Below are 14,856 nucleotides of genomic sequence, written 5' to 3' on the forward strand. Positions count from 1 at the left end.
TATAAATTTAAAATCTTCTTCATTAATCCTATATAATAAAAAAAAGATCTATTTATAGTGGAGAGACTATTTCAAAGAAGAATAGGATAAGGAGAATAAAAATACAATAGAAATAAAATAAATAAAAAGAAAGGGATGGTAGAAACAAAAATAGAAAAGGAAAAAATAAAATTATTGAAGGATAATTTGAAAAATATAAATTGATAGTAAGGATACATTTGTCTTAAAAATTTTAAATTTATGTTTCTGCTTCTTGGAAAAAGCTAAAATTTGTAGCTTCTTCCCAAAAGAGAAAAATTGTTCAAAAGCACTTATCCATCTTGGCCAAACACATCAAATATTTAAAAAGTATTTTTTTCTAACAAAAATGGTACTTTTGGCCTCCCAAAAGTTTGGCCAAACTGGCTCTTAAGTGTATTTTTTCTTAAAACTACTTTTCAGAAGAAACTATTTTTTTGTTCTTTTCAAAAACTGTTTCTGTTTTTACTCCAAAATACTTTGTTAACTTCTAAAAGATTGGCCAAACATTTTAATTTTAAGAAAAAAATATTTTCTTGCATAAAAAAAAAAGGGAAAACACTTTTAGCCATATATAAAAGAGCTTGGCCAAACAGGTTATTAAACTTTTGAATTTTTCAGATTGCTGCATGAGAGTGTTGTTCTATTGAAGGTTTGAGGTCCACTCCAACTTTTTCATACCACTCTCTGGTTGAATCAGTGTAGAATCCTCACGAATATTATCGTGTTAACCTACCACAGAATTTAATTGTTCGCCGGATGAAAACATACTACAAATCACGGAATTAGGTTAAACTAAACAAATATATAAAATTTTGTTACTTTTTGTTTAATCATTTGATATTTATAACCTACTAATTCGGATTTAAGCTGCGTAAGATTTATTTAAAGGTGAAACACTCTTACTTGAAATTTCTCTATTTCATTTCGAGATTAGTGGTTAAGGATGGAGTAATCCTGTCCATTCCATTACATCCATAGATGGCATATAGAAAATTTGTTATCCCTACATCTGTCCTAAAAAATGAAGAACCACTGGCATTCAGAAATATGAAGGCTTTTATGTGAATATTGACCCACAATCATTTTCTTAAAATATATGAATAAATTATTATACTACTTAAAACTACGTACTTATAAATCGAAATTTCTATAACTAATAGTACTATTTATAGAATAATTTAACATTTGTAGTTGATATAATATGTTCTTCACAAGAAAAGATATTGTTTTCTTTGTAGGACGTAAAGAATGCATTCAAAACAAATTTACATAGGTAATTCATCTACTTCCCCAATTAAGTATTCGGAGATTAGATTTAACTAATTCAGCCTTCGTTATCGTGCTCATCGTTTTCTAAACAGCTTTTATGTTTGCACTATAAAGACCTCGTCGAAAAGAAAGGTCATTGACAAGAACAATCAATGAATCAGATAATAAAAATATAGAATGACTATTCTAATGAACCTTGTACAAGATTGATAACTGATTATGACTTTCAAATTAGGCTTGACTTATTTTCTCTTTTTACATTGGTAGGGCGTTGGAAAAGGAGTAATCGAAAATGACACCAAGTAAAATGGTGCAGATATAGTACCCGTTTGGCCATAAGAATTTTTTTTCTATTTTTTCGAAATTATTGTTTAATTATAAAAATTTTAATTTTCACTTGAATATGAATTTTAAAATTTTTTAAAAATTTAAAAAATTATTTTTAAAAATTTTCACTCAGATCACTATAAAAAACAAAAATTAAAAAATAATCCAAAATTATATTATGTCCAAAGAATTACTAGTATAGTATATCATAAGATCCAGTTGATCTCATAAGTACACTATTTCATTTTTGTTAGGAGTCAATTTCACTGGGATCCCTTCGTTTCCCCTCCCCGTGTTTTTCTTGAGATGATCTTTTCTTTGGTATTCTCTCATATTCTCCATCCTTTTCAATTCTCTTTGAATTTAATGCTATGTCATCATCAGCACGCTAATTATAATCTGTCTTTTCGATTTCAAAATAAATGCTATTTATATATGACACGCTTTTCAAGATAAATGCTCCATATAGGTACTCCATTCGATTTATTTTGATTGATTTTTTTTAGTTGTTTCACATATATTAACGAATTCATCCATTAATATTAATTAATAATAAAATTAATTATATTAATCTTAGTTTGTTTATTGAAAATATAGTAAATAGTCTTAGAATCTTTACTCCACAGACAATTTTGAAAAAAAAAAGGATTCTTGATATCTGAAAAAAATTAAATATTATTAACCACAAAAAAAACCAAAAAATCAATTAAAATAAACAAGAGGGAGTAATAATATTTGTTTTCTGTTAGTCTGTTTTATGTTATCTTCTGATATTTGAAAATAGCTTTACTTTAAATTTCACATTTTATCTTTAATTATATATTTTTATAGCACATAAAATTACATAATATATTTAAAATTGTAAGTTTTTTATTTTTTTTTAATTCTATGCCAATTAAAGATCGCTATATGAAATAAATCGGAGGAAGTAATTTTAATTTGTACAATGAAATCACACGTATTATCACATCCAACAACATAAATTGCGCCACGTCGACGCTAGCAGATACTGTCGGGGACAGTCTATATAGATTTTATCCCGAGCAACGTGGCTTTTTATTATTCTTACAACTTTTTTCTCCTCGTCGGTTACGTTCATAGTATTATTCGCGTTTTATAACACATCACAAATGACAATGAAATAAAAAGACTGGTTGGGTCTGGCCAGCCAACGTGGAACATCATTATTCTCAAATCTCAAATCGAACTTTAATTTTTGGAATCAATTTAGCTTCCACTTGTCTGAAGAATAAAGAGGAGGAAACCATGTTGAAATGGATGTCTTTTCCTTTTTATAAGAGTTTAGTGGACCCCTTGGAAATGAAATTTAATTTCTCAGTTTGACAGAATATAGATTGGTCACATTTGAAACATTTTTGGTAATTTGATAACTTGGTTTAGTTTAGTTGCACTTCAATGTTCCCATATTTTAGGGGAAGTATGCTCCATTTTTAGGTCTTTCTTCTAGTGTCATTGTCCACATCAAGAAGAATCAAACACATTTTTCTCTCCCAACCTAATTATATAGATGTATATACGGGTGAACTCGGGATTAGTGCACACCCCGACTTCCCAGTGAGTCAAACGAAGTAAGGGTATGAATATATGAGATCGAGATCGAATTTGGGAACTCTTTGAGGCTGGAACGGGGTACTCGTCACCGGGCCTGACGAGATAACACTTCCCGAACCCAGAACGAGCTCCAAGACCTCGGAAAGCACTACAAACGGTTGCACATGGCTAACAGAGGGTCGTAATATTCGCACCCAACTGGATATCACGGCGCGGATCTCGCCCGATGTCGGTAGTGTATCAGTAATTGACGAGAAAGGAGGGTTATTACCTTTGTTAGAATTGTACTAGGGATGAAACTCTCATACTATATAAAGGAGAAGTTTTTATTCAAAGACACATTGTAACACGTATATCAAGGCAATACAAACTTATTTCTCTGCTTTCTAGCTACTGAAAAGTTCTTATTTTAATCAATGTTCTTTATATTAACTTGGCTTTGAATCGAGGGCCCGGACGAGGACAAAACTACTGTTTAGCTTAAATCTGAACCCGGCCTTAACGTCACAACCGGTATATTTATTCATTTTATCTTTAATTCATTTATCTAACATTCTTGATTACTTGTGTTGAATCAATTCATGTATTCTTAAAATCACGTACAAATTCAATTATTATCCGTTTTGAGGGTAAACAGTTTGCCGCCAACCGTGAGGCTAAGGATAATAGTAGTGGTTTGACACAAATCTCCGTAACACACTCTATTTTACACTTGTTCTTTAAGGTCTCAATTTCTGGTCAGCTTAAAATTGTCAAATTCTCAGTCTGCTCACTTGAACGTTGAGGCTGAGTGTGGCCATCACGGCGAGAACAACAATCTGATGCCTAGCAACAAGGTGCCCCATGTTGATCCCAACGGAGTCCTAGTTGCAGACCCAGTCGATGCTAACTTGCAGGTGGCCATCGACGCCAACCTGCCTACCGACTCCGAGAATAGCGTTCGCGGAGGAGCCCGACCAACAGCTCGAGGAGCGTCCGAAGGCGACGGGGTTAGCCTACGGTTAATCTTTGAAATGTTGCAGGCTCAACATGCGATGATAGCGCAACTGCAAATTCAAAGTCGTGCCTCCAGCAGAGTTGAGCCCAAACCATCGCGGGAAAACACCCGAAGAAATGAGCAGATCGCCGAAATTCTAGGTGAAGCTGAGTCCGACGTTAGTCCCAAAGTAATGAAAATGCTTGAAGCATTTACGAAACGTGTGGAATCAGGTAAAAAGAAAATTGAGGCAAACAACAAGAAGGTGGAGACATATAATTCTAGGGTCGATCAAATCCGAAGAGCACCCCTGATATTGAAAGGTTTGGATTCCAAGAAATTTGTCGAAAAGCCTTTCCCTCCGAGCGCGTCACCAAAGCCAATCCTGAAGAGGTTTCGTATGCCCGATATTCACAAATATAACGGAACCATGGATCCGAATGAGCATGTGACCTCCTACACATGCGCCATCAAAGGCAACGACTTAGAAGACGATGAAATCGAGTCAGTGTTATTAAAGAAGTTCGGGGAAACTCTGTCAAAATGAGCAATGATATGGTACCACCACTTACCCCCAAATTCTATTGTCTCGCTCGCTATGCTCGCATATACTTTTGTGAAGGCTCATGCAGGGGCCATCAAGGTCGTGACCAGAAAAAGGTAAGCAAAGAGACAACGAGATGCTCAGGGAGTTCGTATCAAGGTTCCAAATGGAACAAATGGTCTTGCCTTTGGTTGCAAATGATTGGGCCGTTCAGGTATTCACTCAAGGACTTAACTCCCAGAGCTCCTTGGTTTTGCAGTAGCTAAAACAAAATTTGGTAGAATAACCGGCGGTAACTTAGGCCGGCGTCCACAATAGGTACCGGTCAAAAATCAGAGTCGAGGATGACCAACTCGAAGCCCCTTCTGGGTCCGGTTTTCCCATCAGAACTGACGACATGTCTAAGAGAGTCGTCGATCATTAATCAAGGCCGGTCCGAGATCGGTATCAAGCATACAACACAGATCGAAGGGGAAACAGGTCTGGGTGCAACTCTACAAGGAACGAAAAGAAAAGCGACCGAGGGACCAATAGCCGAGGTGTAATGAACAAAAATGGTTTCGACATGCCGCTCAAGGGAAGGGAAGCACCAAGATTTTTAGAGTATAACTTCAACGTTGATTCTGCCAACATCGTATCGGCCATCAGGTGCATCAAGGAAACCAAGTGACCTCAACCATTACAGTCTGACCCTACCCAGAGAGACCCTAACCTGATGTGTAAATATCATGACACTCATGGCCACAGGACCAATGACTGCCGACAATTGAGAGAAGAAGTTGCTCAGTTGTTTAATAACGGGCACTTTCGAGAATTTCTGAGTGACCGAGCCAAAAACCACTTAAGGAACATGGATTTTAACAAATAGACCGAACAAGACGAACCTCAGCATGTCATCAACATGATCATTGGAGGGATCGAATGTCCCCCAGGGGCCAATGATAAAATACACTAAAGTATCCATCACGAGGAAAAGACGCACCTGAGATTACTTCCCGGGGGGGAGGTCCCGGGGGGGAACCATTTCGTTCAGCGACGAGGATGCCGAGGGAATCATACAACCTCATAATAATACACTCGTGATATCCGTACTTGTCAATAAATCTCAAGTTAAACGTGTGTTGATTGATCCAGGTAGCTCGGATAACATCATCAGATTGAGGGTCGTAGAGCAGTTGGAGTTACAAGATCAAATAGTGCCAGAGGTTCGGGTGTTGAACGGATTTAACATGGCATGTGAAACTTTTAAAGGAGAAATAACCCTGCCAGTGAACAACGCCCTATTCGGAAGGTTATGGGTTCATAACATGAGGGAGATACCCTCGACCCTACACCAGGCACTGAAGTTCCCTACGCCAGGAGGAGTCAAAACTGTCTACGGAGAGCAGCCAATCGCAAAGGAAATGTTCGCATTTTACGAGGTGATCCTGGTCTCGACATCAAAGAAAAGAAAGCCGACCAAGAAGGAAGAAATTAATTAGCAATCACCGATACAGGTCCCAACCGAACCAGAAGGATGAGGAGTAGATGAGGAGGATGATTACAGAGTTCCCTGATCGTTCACAGCTCCTGATGATTCCGATGCCATCAAATCAACGGTCGAGGAGCTGGAGCAAGTTATATTGATGGAACACTTACCCGATTGGAAGGTATACCTGGGAACGAGGTTAATTCTCGTGCTCAAGAAAAAATTCATTGAATTTCTTATAGATAACATATATTGTTTCGCTTGGTCCCATATCGACATGACAGGGATCCCGCCGGAGTAACCACTCATAAACTGAGCTTGTACCCAAAGTTTCATCTGGTTAAGCAGAAAAGGAGCCCACAGTCTGAGGTAAAACATACATTCATCAAGGACGAGGTATCTAAACTCCTTAAAATAGGGTCCATTCGGGAAGTTAAATACCTGGACTGGTTAGCTAACATAGTGGTAGTACCTAAAAAAGAAATTAAGTTAAGAATGTGTGTGGATTATAAAGATATGAACAAGGCATGCCCTAAGAATTCTTTTCCTTTGCCTAACATCGATCGGATGATCGATGTGACGGTCGGGCACGATACACTCAGTTTTTTCGATGCTTATTCCAGGTACAACCAAATTCGGATGGATCCGGGCGATCAAGAAAAGACTTCCTTTATCACTAAATTCGGCACCTATTGTTATAATGTGATGCCATTCAGATTAAAGAATGTCGATGCCACCTATCAACGCCTAGTAAATCGGATGTTCGAAGAACAAATAGGAAAATCAATGGAAGCTTATATTGACGACATGTTAGTCAAGTCCATATGAGCAGAGGATCATTTGAAACATTTACAAGAAACCTTTGACATATTGAAGAAATACAATATGAAGCTGAACCCGGAAAAGTGCGCATTCGGGGTCGGATCCGGAAAATTCCTCGGGTTCATGGTATCTAATTGAGGGACCGAGATCAATCCCGATAAAATCAAAGCCATAGAAGACATCACCGTAGGGGACAATGTCAAGGCCGTTCAGCGGCTGATCGGGCGTATAGCTGCCCTGGGTCAGTTCATATCAAGGTCCTCTAATAAAAGCCATATGTGTTTCTCACTATTGAAGAAGAAGAATAACTTTTTCTGGACTCCGGAATGCCAACAAGCTTTGGAAGAACTCAAACGGTACCTTTCGAGTCCGCCCCTGCTCCAAACTCCGAAGGTGGATGAATAGTTGTACTTTTACTTGGTGGTTTCTGAGGTGGAGGTAAGTGGAGTCTTGGTCCGGGAAGATAAAGGTCAGCAATTTCCTATTTACTATGTTAGTAGAAATCTATGCGAGGCCGAAATAAGGTATCCTCACCTGAAAAAATTAGCGCTCGCTTTGCTAAGCGCTTCCAGAAAGTTAAAACCGTACTTTCAATGCCACCCCATATGTGTCGTAACCTCATACCTACTGAGGAACATCGTGCACAAACTTGAGCTCTTGGGCCAGTTGGCCAAATGGGCCATCGAAATCAGCGGGTACGATATCGAGTATCGACCCCGAACCGCAATAAAATCTCAAACTTTGGCAGAATTCGTGGCCGACTTTACACCGACTTTTGATGGTAGGATATAATCTCGTGCTTTAGTCGTTTATTGCACTCCAATTCACTACACTTCACGTGTTTTGAGCTTTAACAGGTAGTGTTTTGCACTTATTGTATGTTTTATGCCTTGTAGGAGTGATCCGAGCTATGTAGATGTTATGGAATGAATTCAAGTGATTTAGAGCTTTGGAGTCTGAGTAAAAGCCCAAGGGATTAAGCTAGGATTATGTTCGGGGGTCAAGGACCAAGTCTGGATGTCAAAACGCATGAAAAATCCGAACATAGAGAAAGCCCCACTGCTTTCTGTTAGAAATCAACTCTCTGGATTTCCCCACTAATGCCCCGCATGGAGCGTTGCCTCGTGCAATTTTTAGAGAGTGAAAATCCTATTTCGGCTAGGAGAAGGTGATTTCCTCTGGGCCAAACCCTACTTGGTATAAATACATGGAAAAACATAATTTCCCAGACTTTTGACACAAATGTGACCTAAAGAGGCTAAGGGGGAGTTGGAAGAACACGATCACAAGGATTTCATCATTCCTTTATCACTCAAGACCCGAGTTTGGATTGAATTTATGTTTTCCTTTACTTTAACTTTATTTGTGATGAATTGCTCCATATCTATGGAGTAGTTCTTTTTAGGGTTTGATGGATTTGGTGTATTGATGATTGTTGGTGGATTATAACTCTAGTTTTTATATATTGAAGCATTTTTGGATGATTTAATTGTTGCATCTATATTCACTTGTTCATGTAATCGACAGAGGCATAACTTGTGACATCATTGCATTATATTGTTGGGTGGGTTCATTAATTCTTCTTAGTAATCGAAAGATGCTAGTTTAATCATTGATTAAACCTAGTTAGGAGAATAATCGAGAGAGGTTCTCCTAAAGACCAATCCACTATGCATTCTTCCATATCTTCACGTGCTTAAATTGGTTCATCTTGTGAGGTTGAGACTTAATCAAGAGAGAAATTTCTACTAAACATTTGAATTAATAATTGAGTGAATTCGAGAGACTCACTTAAACATTAGAAGTTAATTATCTAGATTTATATCCCAAGCAATTATCCTGCACCTATCCTATCAAAACCCTATCTTCTCCCATTGATAACCTTCTTTGCTTGTTCCTTGTTGCGATTGTCATTAGTCAATAGCTTTAGATTCTTAGTTAATTTTAGTTATTAATCATACAAATATCAATTGTTGATTCTCCTGGATAGCAATCAAGCTAGAAACTAGACCAAACGACTTCGATATCTGATGGGATAGTGGAAGATATGTTAGTTCGAGTGGATAAGTTTGTATTTCATGTAGATTTTATAGTGGTGAAGATGGAGGAAAATAAGGAGGTCCCCCTCATCCTAGGAAGACCATTCTTATCAACGGGTAGAGCGATATTAGATATACACAAGAGAAAACTCATGCTTAGAGTGGGTGAGGAGACGATGACTTTTGATATGTATGTAGAAAAGGGGGCACAAAAGGAAAAACCAGCTGCGAGTGTTGAGTGAAAAGTGAAGGGCTCAAAAGAGAAGGCTGCACTAAGTGAGAAAGATAAGTGGGGTATACCCCAAAAAGGCTGAGAAGAAGTTGTCTGCATGGATGTGCGCATTAGTTCGAAGGCGAGGAATGGAGCCCGACTTCGACTCAGACCCCGACTAGATGTTCATGGAAGTTTCCTTTACCTTATGATTTTTAATTGTATGTCATGGGGACATGCCTCAACTTGAAGTGTGGGGTGGGGGATATGTGTATGTTGTATGTATATGTGTTATTTTTGTTAGTTGTTGTAGTTAGAGATAGAAAATATTTAAAAAAACCCATAAAAATTGAAAAAATTTCAATTTTTCCCGACGATGGATATCATTCGATGGGTTTATTGAGGGAGTAAAGTCTAAAGAAAAAGACAAAAAAAAATTATTTTGTAGGTAGTGTAATTGGTTTTTCTTTGTGCCGCGGTTCTTTTCCAGCGGTTTTATTTGAACCGGGTGTAGTTAGTTTTTATTTTTTTGTAGGAGTAGGAGACCTTGTGCTATGATTTTGAATTAAAGGCAATATCTCTTGAATTTATTATACCTTGAGAATAGTAAGTGCTTTAGTGTGACGCTTTTGCTTAGTTTTTGACTCTTGTATAAGTACCTTAAATTATTTGATCTTAACTTTGCTTAACTGCTTTGACTAGAGTGTCTTGATGAGTCTGATATTGAGTGAGTTATGTGCCATATGTGTGTGTGATTTTATGTTATTTTATGCTTTGCATTTGATGTCTAGAACTTTCCCCGTGTGTTTGCAAAGCGAAATAGTAGTTTTGTTCAGTCTTGGAAGTGCTATAGGCATTTCTTTGTGGAGCCAGTTATATGCTCTTACCCACCTGATTGTTGTGTGAGGACACTTTATTCACGAAGGAAAGGTAATGTCGTTGACCTCCGTGTTAGAGTAAGAGAGAGGGTTATAAATAATGCGTGGTACTTTTGAGTCAAATCTTGAAGCTAGGATGTTACGATATTGTACTTAATCTGTTTTAAATATTTTTTTTGTGATGAGTTATGAGAGTTGTTTAAAAAGGTCATGTCCATGTGAAGTGTAGTTTGATTTCTCGAGGACGAGCAATGGTTTAAGTGTGGGGTACTGATGGTAGGCTATAATGTCGTGTTTTAGTCGCTTATTGCACTCCGATTAACTGCACTTCACTTGTTTTGAGCTTTAATTGGTAGTGTTTTGCACTTATTGTGTATTTTATGCCTTGTAGGAGTAATTTCGAGCTATGTAGATGTTATGGAATGAATTCGAGTGATTTGGAGTTTTGAAGTCTGAGTAAAAGCCCAAGGGATTAAGCCGGGATCGTGTTCGGCGGTCGAGGACCAAGTCTGGATGTCAAAACGCACGAAAAACTCCGTACTCTGAGAAAGCCCCACAGCCGCGGTGCGTGGGGCGCCGTGGCTGCCCATGTGCCTGCTGTCTGTTAGAAATCAACTCTCTGGATTTTTCCACTAATGCCCCGCATGGTGCGTCGCCTCATGCGGCGCGCTGTGCAATTTGTACAGAGTGAAAATCCTATTTCGGCTAGGACAAGGTGATTTCGTCTGGGCCAGACCCTACTTGGTATAATACATGGGAAAACGTAATTTCCTGGACTTTTGACACAAATTCGACCTAAGGAGGCTAAGGAGGAGTTGGAAGAACACGAGCACAAGGATTTCATCATTCCTTCCTCATTCTAGACCCGAGTTTGGATTGAATTTATGTTTTCCTTTACTTTAACTTATTCGTGATGAATTTCTCCATATCTATGGAGTAGTTCTCTTTAGGGTTTGATGGATTTGGTTTATTGATGATTGTTTGTGGATTATAACCCTAGTTTTTATGTATTGAAGCATTTTTGGATGATTTAATCATTGCATCTATATTCACTTGTTCATGTAATCGAGAGAGGCATAACTTGTGATATCATTGCATTATATTGTTGGGTGAGTTTATTAATTCTTCTTAGTAATCGAAAGAGGCTAGTTGAATCATTGATTAAACCTAGTTAGGAGAATAATCGAGAGATGTTCTCCTAAAGACCAATCCACTATGCATTCTTGCATATCTTCACGTGCTTAAATTGGTTCATCTTGTGAGGTTGAGACTTAATCAAGAGGGGAATTTCTACTAATCAAGAGACCAATCCACTCCCTTTTAAAATTAATTTATTCACGCTTAACAATTTACGATAAATACTTTAAAAGTATTTTCTATTAATGAATATCTATTTTATAAATTAATTAAGTATTAGTTTTAAAATTAATCATGTAGTACTGATATTGTGTAATTACAAATGTATTTACTATTATAAAAATAACTTCTGTATATACATTACATAGGTTTTATAATTTGTTAAATTACTCCTTAATTTTCAGTGAATTAGGTTACTATGTTAATATTTTGAAATTAGTGCTATTATTTAAAATATATGTTATTTATAGATAATTAATTGAAATAATTAGTAACATATAAAAATTATAACTTTACCATATTTTATTAAAATTGTTAAGCTTATTTAAATTAAATTTAAGAAGGTAAAAAACTAAAAGGCTACAATTGCAATTCCTTTATTAAAAATGAAGTGACTATTCATTAAATCAAAACCAGCCCAAATACCAAGCCCAATCCGGACCTGACCCAGTCCAAATACCCCATCTCATTCCAAGTTGGCAATCCATGCCACTCCTTGCGAACCAACCAGGTTGCGCTATGTCACTCTCTAATCCCACTCACAAAACAAACACAAACAATCTAAGCCGTTGATTCAAATCATCAACGGTCACAAATTATCCCTATTTTCCCTTTAATCTCGACCTATTACTACACATTAGCTTAGCCGTTGAATCACACAGATCCAACGGTCCCCGTATTTTCCCGAAATTGATTTTCTTAAATGCGTAACACCTCGATTTATCAGGGCCGTTGATCAAACAATCCAACGGCCCAGATCCTTTCCCTTGACTTTAACCTTAGAGACGCCCTAATACCCTAAAAACCCTAAATCATTTGTCACCTGCCCAACCACCCATCTTTCCCCTTGTTCTCTCTTTTCTCTTGTCTGCCCAGCTCCATCAATCAACAGACCTTGCACAAATTAGTGCAATGTCGTGAAATTAACTTCAAATCAACCCCTTTGCCTTCATTATCCACGAATCCTGCTGACTTTCCCTCTTTTGTTCGCCAAATCAGAAACGCCAGGACCTGGCTCCTTGAAATCGAAGCACCATTCTGTTGTCCCTTCAAATCAACTCGCAAATCTATTTTCTTTGTTCCTAGAAGATAAAGCTAGTAAGCTCAGTTTTCCGTTCTCGTTGTTAAGATTCAAAAATCCCAGTTCGAAACCTTAGACCTAACTGAGAGTTTTCATTTTATCTGGTTTTCTCACTCATTCTGCCAAATCGGAGCATGCATGTGCATGATTTAGAGTTCATCATGAATATTCTGTACCCTGAAGTCAAACGCAGTAGCCTCTAGGTTTTGGGATTTGTCCATCGGTCCTTTGCCCTCAGCGATCGACTGTTCTCCACTCAGGTAAAGTCAAATACTGAATTTACCCTCTGTCTATTGATTATCTTTCGATTTGCTCACATCATCAACTCATCGTCACTCTCCACTATCTTAGTTTGAAATTTGAAACCCTAAAGCCTTAAATGGCACTATAAAAATGGGTCTTCAATGCTCTCACCTAACACGAATGGACATACAAAGATACGAACACACTAAGCGCACAAAAAGAAAACACTAAGAAAATTAAGATTTCTGGTCTTAACTCTCTTACTATTTTCCCTCTCTTTTGTCGAGTTTTTTTGCTGGTTCAAGCTCGAAGGTCCTAGGATCTTGAGCAACAAAAAGAAATCGTTTGGTCTGCTGCCCTTAAGATGGTCAACATCTTTCTCTCCCTTTTTCTTTTTGTTCATCTCTCTGAATGATTTAGATATGCCGAGTTAAGTTATGTAGATTATAATTATTCTGTATGTGTTTGACATGTTTGATATTTATGCTTTGTTAGTTTGACGACCTTTTTTGGTCAACTTGTTTTGTTGTGATTCTCTAAAGTGATAATCGATTAAGTCATTGATAGTTGTTGATCTTTGTTCTGAGTTTTCCTACAGTATCTATGCCTAAATTCTTATATGTTTATGTTCAATACAAACTTCATAGTTCTCAGTGACTTGTAGTAACTCATCTCTATCTTCTTGCACTTATGTATTTTTGTGAGTTTTGGAAGCTGAGTTCACTACCTGATAGTTATGACTGAAATGAAACATGAACTAAGATGACTTATATTCCCCTGCTTCTTAACCTTAAGTTTGAATTTAAAATGTCTAAATACTTTCCTTTCTGCATGTGTTTGTTAAACTGTTTCTGAGTTACCACTATAGTCTTTGTTCTGTTTGATTATTATCATTGTTAAACCAATCATGTTTATGTTTTCTCTTCACTAATGATACTGTTATGATCTTCACTTCTGCATATCATTCCCTGCATCTTATTTGCTTTTTGATTGAGTTCATTATTTGGTAATCTTAACTGGCATACATCTGAAAGTTTAACGAGTCTATATCACTAAGCTAAGATGAAAGAATTTAAGTTATTAGATTCTTTCCTTCTCTACATCTGTATCTACTAACTCTGAGGGTGATATCTGAACTTTCATTATAACCTTCTCTTGATCATACTCAACTGTTGTATGCATTTATATGAAGCTGTCTTATTTGCATCAAATTGTCCTATTCTCATGAATCTTTGTTGTATATATATATATATATATATATATATATATATATATATATATATATATATATATATATATATATTCTCTTAAAGTTAAGCTATCTTCCTCTTCACATGTAAGTCATGATCTTGTTGGATAAAGTCAACTGGTAATTGTTGCATAACTAAGTTTGTTTGCCCCCATGATTAGTTGAGATCTTTATATACACATGTAATTTAAAACTTGTGTAGTACATCACTGTCATTAATCTTTTAAGCCCCTTTTGATTTTGTAAAGTTTGCATGCATCTATTATTAACTTATCTTCCATGAAGAAAAGACTTAGACACTATGTTATAATCAAGTGACCCTTTTAGGAGTTGAAGTATGATCACTTCATACCTATATGCTGAACTAGATTTATGTTTGAGTTTGAACTTGTTTTGATGCAATGTTTTCTATCTCCTTTCTTTACCAACATGTTGATTTGGTTCTGTAATTGATTATGTAGTGTGCAAAGTTCCCCTGCTTATATAAGGTCATTGTCTCACTCACCCTACCTATGTGTAGTTGATTTAATATTGTAAGCATCTTTGCTTAACTCTGTAATACCATGTTCTATCTTGAGTTATGCTCAGTCCCACTCCTTATTGTTAACCTGAAGTTAACTTGACTCTCAAACCTTATGAAGTCCATTTGTTGATATTATCTGAACAAATTGACTTGCTAATACTGTTAGAAGCATGACCTTGTTAAGACCTTAGGGGTGCCATGTTTGAACCTGTGAATTTGTAGTCATGATGAGAGTTTAATCCCATTCTTGATGATCTTGATAACCTCTATGTAACAA

Source organism: Nicotiana tomentosiformis, chromosome 7, assembly GCF_000390325.3.
Source record: "Nicotiana tomentosiformis chromosome 7, ASM39032v3, whole genome shotgun sequence".
Lineage (NCBI taxonomy): Eukaryota > Viridiplantae > Streptophyta > Magnoliopsida > Solanales > Solanaceae > Nicotiana > Nicotiana tomentosiformis.